This window comes from Muntiacus reevesi, chromosome 3, assembly GCF_963930625.1.
Source record: "Muntiacus reevesi chromosome 3, mMunRee1.1, whole genome shotgun sequence".
NCBI classification, from domain to species: domain Eukaryota; kingdom Metazoa; phylum Chordata; class Mammalia; order Artiodactyla; family Cervidae; genus Muntiacus; species Muntiacus reevesi.
The window spans coordinates 3,259,869-3,267,208 of NC_089251.1; positions in this window are offsets into that span (position 1 = coordinate 3,259,869).

Consider the following 7,340-nt stretch of genomic DNA (forward strand, 5'->3'; position numbering starts at 1 on the left):
ACGCGAAATATGGTCCACGCTCACAAATGCAATTATTCAGCCTCAAGAAGGAAGTCCTGACGAAGGCCATGACGTGGGTGAACCTTGAGGACATTACGCTCAGTGAAATGAGCCCAAGACCGGAGGATGAACACTGTGTGATTCCACTCGTGGGCGGCCCTAAATGAGTCAGATCCACAGAGGCAGAGAGTAGATGGGGGGGCCAGGGGCTGGGGAGGGAGGGGAGTGAGGGTTTAAAGAGGACAGAGTTTCTGTTTGGGAAACGGAAAAAGTCTTGGAGGTGCATGGTGAATGTACTTAATGCCACTTAACTGTTGCTCTTAAAAACTGGTTAAAGCGGTAAATTTTATGTTACGTGGTTTTTGCCACAATTTAAAAAATAAATGAAAAGAAGATGAGGAGTGTGGAGAGTGTGGATTGAGGGGCCGGTGTGTCCCGGGAGTGATGGTGAGACAGACAGGGAGCTTGCGGTCTGAGGGCCACGGCGGCCCCAGGAGGGTGGCCTGGGGCCACGGGGGTGTTTCAGCACCCCGGGGAGAGACACCGCACCTGGACCCCAGGAGGGACCGGCCGGACGGGTCTAGGAGGGAGGCCGGGCCCTTTCTGAAGACAGCCTGCTCCTCGTTCTGGAGACAGGCAGATGCTTGATGAGGCGCCCCAGGACCTTGCAACTCTGGCCCCACAGGGCTCCCCAGGGAAGGCTGCTCCGACTCCTTATGGGGAAAGCAGCATTGGAAGAGGGCCCCGGGGCAGGCTTCCACCTGCCCAGTCCTGACCCCAGTGACCTTGGGGAGGCTCCCGTCCACCTCTACGCCTCCTGATTCCACCCATGGCCAGAGGGTCTTCCTGGAACCAGGGTGCCCATCCATGCCGAGGGCAGGGCAGGGAGGAGGGAAGCGCTAGTTTCTTTCGTGTGTGCCTGGCCTGAGACCTCCTTACACCAACATTCTCAGTGCGGGGGTGGGGGGTGGAGGAGGCAGGCAGTGGTCCCCAGGCCCCCCTGGGAGCGCGTTGGTCTTGTCACAGGGGGGCAGGGGGTGTGCGATTGGCCCTTGGTGCCGGGGACTCCATGTGTGAGCCAGCTCTGCCAACTGAGGACAGTCCCTCCCTGCAGGGCTGATGATTTCTATGTGAAAAATCAGCCGCCAGTCCTCCAAATGCCATTTCCGCATAAAGCACACAGCCTTCCGGAAAGTGAGCCGGGGGTGGGGGTGAGGTTCGGGGGGACTGGCCACTTGGATTCTCTGTGACAAGACTCCTGGGGATGGTTAAAGACGGCCGGCTACAGCACAGCTCCTCTGGCCCTGGTGCAGCAGTGTTCACGGCGGGTCACTGAGGCCGTGTGCGTGCACAGCTGCCCACCAACCTGCTGGTGCTGGCCCAGAGCGAAGTGAGCTTCCTGTGTGGGGACCACCATCTGAGCCCTTTAGGGGCTCCACTGCAGCAGAGGGCACCGTGGGTCCCTCTGGAAGTCAAATCCCACTCTTTTTTAAAAAAAATATTTATTTATTTGGCTGCATCTGGTTTTAGTTGAGGCATGCAAGCTGTTAGTTGTGGCATGTGGGATCTGCTTCCCTGACCAGGGATTGAATCCAGGTCCCCTCATTGGGAGTGTGGAGTCTTAGCCTCCGGACCACCAGGGACGTCCCAAATCCCACTTCGTTACTCGTCGTCCGTGTCACTCTTCTGAACGGCGATCGTGGCAGTTCTCTGCGAGACAGGCGTTCTCTTGTGGGCCACAGTAACCACGGTATTGACCTCTGTCGGGGTGAACCCTCCAATGTGACATCATTCATTCAGCTTCCCTGGTGGCTTAGATAGTAAAGAATCTGCCTTCAACACAGGAGACCCAGGTTACTCTCCGACCCAGGTTCCATCCCTGGGTTGGAAAGATCCCGTGGAGAAGGGAATGGCTACCCACTCCAATACTCTTGCCTAGAGAATCCCACGGACAGAGGAGCCTGGCGGGCTGCAGTCCACGGGGTTGCAGAGAGTTGGACACGACTGAGCGACTTCACTTTCACGTTCACTCATTCAAAGCAAAGAGAAAACTGACAACTATCTGCTCTCCTAGGAGCACTGCTTTGGGGGCTGGGGTACAGAAAATAAGACGACCAGGCCTCTGCGGGGAGGGGTGGAAGCGAAATATGGGGACACTGGAGACATAAACTCTGACCCCAGAGGACCTGAGTTGAGTAAGCACCACCAGCAGCCAGGGTGGCCAGCCTGGAGGAGGTGGCTCTCAATCTGCGGCCGTGATGGGGGCCTTCGGGGTCTGTCTGGTGACAGGCCGGGGGCAGGGGGGCTGCTGACGGAGCAGTGAGGCGTGTCCGCAAGAGGCTGGGTCCGAGGAGGGGGCACCCGCCCTTCTCTGAAGAGACACTCCTTCCACATGCGCAATCACCGAAGGTAGTCAGGACATCTGATTTTCCACTTAACCATGTACTTAGTGAATTGCTATGGTTTATTGGGCACTTGGAACGTCCTGTAATTACATCAAGCGATGGAGATCGCCCTGGGAGGATGCTCCGGGGGAAGCTGCCAGCGGCACTGTGGCCCGTCTCTGCTCCAGGCAGACAGAAGCTCCAGGCTTCAGGCCCGCTCCCTCAAGACCAGAGGTTGTAGAGAGGGACGGGAGAACGCTGGCTCTGGCCTTAGCCTGGGACCAAATCCCAGCTCAAGACTCTCATTTCACAGATGAGGCAGCTGAGGCCAGAGAGATTAGGTAACTCGCCTGAGAGCACACAGCATCAGCCTCTGACCTGGCACGCGCCCGACTCCACAGCTGAGCTTCCCACCCCTCACCTGGCCCTCAGATGGCGATGCGGCTGCAGTACATGGAGCGACTGCAGAGACTCAGGAGCGGAAGCGGGGACCTGCCGGGAAACTGCGAGGTGCCGAGCAGAAGGGGCGGAAGGCGCCGCACACTCACACCTTCGGCAATGGAGCCTCTGGCAGGGAAGCCTGGTACCCCCCGCCACTCCCCCCTGCCCCCCGCAGCCCCTGTGGGGCAGGGACCAGCTCCCAGGAACTGTCTGGCTGACCATAACCGTCACCCCCATTTCATTACTTTAGGGCCTGGAAAATTACTATTCATGACAGCAAACTTAAAGATGAAATAATAAGTCTGTCCTTTTAGAAAGCAAATTGCAACGCTGGAATATTCATGAGCGGTGACTTCATGGGGAAAGGCAGCGGGCCGGGAGAAGACGGTTCGGTTAAGTCGGCAGCCGAGGAATTTAGGGAAATGCACTTGTCACTCCGAGGAAATCGGTGATTAATCCTTTCCTGTTTGCGGGGGCCCTTAACAGGCGCATTTTTAATGTACTAATTAATTAACCTTGGGAGCACTCGCGTTTCCCAGGCTGCCGAGGCCTCAGCTCCTAGAGGGTGGATGCGGCCAGATCCTACCCCAGCTGGTGGAGATGCAGAATGGCTCTCCCTCTGGAGCCAAGGCCGGGGAAGCAGGCAAGGGCAGCTCCAGGCTCAGGACTCGCTCCCCAGCAGTAATTACCCACGACTTCATGGCTGGGGGTTGAGTAGGGTCCACCCCAAAGTCACATCTGCCTGGAAGCACAGAATGACTTTGTCTGGAAATCAGGTCTTTGCAAACATCATCAGCGAAGGATCACCCAGGACGTAGGTTGAACCCCCTCAGTCCCGGGTTTAGGCCCCGTGTCCTCCAAGCAGAGGAGAGACACAGAGACACAAAGGGAAGAGGGGGCGGTGATGAGGGCACGTGGGCAGGCTGCGGCAGTGACCGGAGGGACGCGTCTCCAGCCAAGGAAGCCCGAGGATTTCTGGCGACGCCGGAAGCTGGAGAGAGGCCCGGAGCAGCCCCGAGGGAGCCCGGCTGGCACCTGGGCTCGCGCACGTGGCTCCGGGGCTCCTGCTGCTGCGTCCGGCTCCCCTGCCCCCACTGCCAAGACGGCCAGAGAACAGTCATGCACTCAGGGTCGGGGCAGAGGCGGTGAGCTGGTGGTGGCCTTTGCAGCAGGCCACTCGGGGTCCTCCTCTCTCTGAGTCTGGGGTCTCCCACCACAGTGGGGGGTGGGCCAGAACCGTGCTTTTCAGACTGGGACCCCTGCAGCCATGGGGTGCGGGGGACTGCCTCCACTTATTGGAGCACCTCGGGGTCCCCACCACCACCGCCCCCTCCCTCCTGCCACCTGGAGAGCTCTTGGTCATCTTTTACAGCCGGTTCCTATAAGCGACCCCAGGGTGGGGGAAAGTTCACCTCCTCAGGCCCTCTTCAGGGGCCTTGAGGGGGCTCCCTCTCCCCAGGAACCCACTGTCCACCTGCCCGCAGGACCACGGCTCACCCCCGCCCTCTAGCGGCTACGTGGAAATACTGCGAGGCAGCCCAGTCTGCAGGTTTGGAGCCTTGCAAGGGTGGGCGGATTCTTTAGCAACCCCGATGCTGGGAAAGATTGAAGGCAGGAGGAGAAGGGAACGACAGAAGATGAGATGGTTGGATGGCATCACCGACTTGATGGACATGAGTTTGAGTAGACTCTTGGAGTTGGTGATGGACAGGGAAGCCTGGCATGCTGCAGTCTCCATGGGGTTGCAAAGAGTTGGACACGACTGAGCGACTGAACTGAACTGGAGGGTGGGCAGCCCCCAGGGAGAGGAAGGTCCAGGTGGACTCCCCTCTCGGCCAGACAAGGAGACTTCCTTGCCAGGAGACCCTCCTCAGCCTCTGTGGCCCAGCCACATCTGCTTGGGACCCCGGGGCTGAGTCCAGGCGGGAGTTGGCAGGGGCAGGAAGACCAGGGAGGGATGGTCATCCGCTTGGCTGCCACCACCCAGGGCAGCTCAGGCCACTCCTGGGGACGGTCAGTGCCGGGGTGGAAGCCAGGGCGGGCTGGGGCAGCGGGCTGGGTCCTGCCAGCTCAAATCGGGCCTGGCAGCCAGGCTGGCTCTGTCCTTTGCAGGGAAACCCTTGGTGCCCGCTGACTCCCAGCTGGGCCGGACCTGCTCAGACCACCCGGCCTGGCTTTTTCCTGAGAGCGACAGTGATCTTGAGAGCCGCCCAGGAGGGGTGACAGTGTAGGCACTGTCTCTGTCTTATTCCCGCTGCACCCCCCAGCCTCAAAAGGAGCACCCAGCGCACAGCAGGGACTGGGCAGCCAGGTGGGCGGGCTAGGCGGTGTCTTGGAAAGCAAGGCTGATCTCAGGGGCACAGTGTGCTTTAGGGAGCAGCACCTGTTGGTTGGGCGGGGAGGCCATGTGGTTGGGCCAGCTCCAGGCCGGGTCCTCCCCGTCACTGGAAATGTGTTGGTCTTCACACCCCACTTAGCCCAGCCACCTGGGAGGACCGTGACCTCGCAAGGCTGCTCCCTGCAGCTGAGACTGCAGGAGAGGCTGAAGGTCCAGCATCTGCTGACCGCTCCCCAAAACAGGGCAGCTGGTCTTCCCTTGAAGGGGTCCCTCCCTCTGTCTGCACGGAAGCCTGGAGCCCATGTACTGGAGGAGACAGAGGCTTGGAAAAGGAGGTCCCCACCGAGGACACCCCAGGAATCCTAGGACATCAGCCATCACTGCCCGTAGGTGGTGAGTGCAGCCTTGCCCCAGGCCCACAGCGGCACCCCAGGATCAGGGAATCATTCCTGACTGGCCTCTGCTCTAAGCAAGAGCTGCTGCAACGGGAGACCACTCACTTATATCCAGGCTCCTCGGCAATATTTTGCCAATCCGTCATTAAAGACGTCCAGGCTGCAGGGGTCTGCTCTGGCGATAGGGTCACTGGAGGGGTGGGCAACTCAGCGTGCCAAGTGCTGATCTGAGGAGGCGCAGCCAGGGTGGTCTTCCTGGAGGAGAAGGTCCTGAATTCTGGGGAGGGGTCTGGGTTTGCACAGGCAGCAGGGCTGGGGGAGATTCAGTGGATGGAGGAGGTTGGGCACGCGAACCTGGCTGATTTGGCTGACACAGGCACCAGGTGCCACTTTTGGATCCAGACCATTCTTTACTGACACAGCGAGGGCTCCCCGGCCCCTTGTGGCAAAAAACCCAAAAGGATGACTTTGGAGTCATGGAGGCCGCTGTTCCAGCAAGGGCCGGGACACCCTGTTGCCGAGGTGCCCCTATCGCCCCCGGAGTCACAGCTATACCTCCCCCCAGTTTCTCCGAGTCCACAAGTGGCAGCTCTGGTTCCCCCATGGGTTTTCATTTTCCTCCTGGAAATCCCCACTCTGGACTCCATGGGGCTACACTCAGAACTCTGTGGGACCCTTTTCCTCCAGTTTTCTCTGTGGACTCCTCTGTGTAAAGTGGGGACAGGGTGGGGGCGGGCGGCACCACAGTCTCAGCCCCTGCCCCCACGTTGACAGCTGTCCTTCACTCCAGTCCCGGCCACCTGACCTGGGGGCCCCCGCACCTCTGGGCCCACAGGCAGGGCTGAGCTCCGCCCCTGCCTGGCCCCCTCCAGCTGGGGGTGCAGCCGGGCCCTGCCGCCGCTCAGTTGCTCAGTCGTGTCCAACTTTTTGCCACCGCATGGACTGTAGCCCACCAGGCTCCTCTGTCTATGGGATGTTCCAGGCAAGACTACTGGAATGCATAGCCATTTTCCTCCTCCAGGGCATCGTCCCGGCCCAGGGGTCAAACCCACGTCTCTTACATCCCCTGCATCGGCAGGTGGGCTCTTTAACAACTGAACCCCCAGGGGAGCCCTTGGCCGTGCACCCCGTCACCCAATTGGAAGCGGTCCTGTCATTCTTCATTCTGTTCTCGCTCACAGCTGACCTCCCCCCACCCGCCCGCCTCACCACCCGCCTCGATCAAAGGCTCACCTCACCTCCTCCTGCCTCTGTCTTCCTTGCCCCGGTTCAGAGCCCCCAGCCCCTCCTCTGCCAGCCAGCATGTGGGAGCTTTTGACTTTCTCTTGCCTCCAGGCCTTGTCTGTCCTCCTGCCATTCAGTCACTAGCATCTGCACCACAGCTCCCCAGGGCCTCATGACAAAGACCAGATGCTTCAGGGGGCTTCTTCTGACCTGGCTCCATGTGCCGCCCCAGCCCCTCCCCACCATCCCCTTCCCTTCCAGCATGCTTCCCGGGCAGCCTACCCTGGTGTCCTCCACGTCACCTCCGCAGCCCTCCGATGCCGATGCCGCTGTGTCCCATAAGCTGCCCTGGGGCTACCCCCAAGCCCTGCTGGCCCCCCGCTGTCTCCTGTCTCATGAGACCGTGTTTGCACAATAGATGACACTTGCATCTCCTGCATGAGAAAGCCCATTCCCAGGGTGATAGCCTGGTCTCAAGCCTTAATCATGACCATGTTTCCTGTGAGCAGCAGAGGGTCTGGCTCATGGAGGCGATCGGTAAATGCTAAACTGAATAAA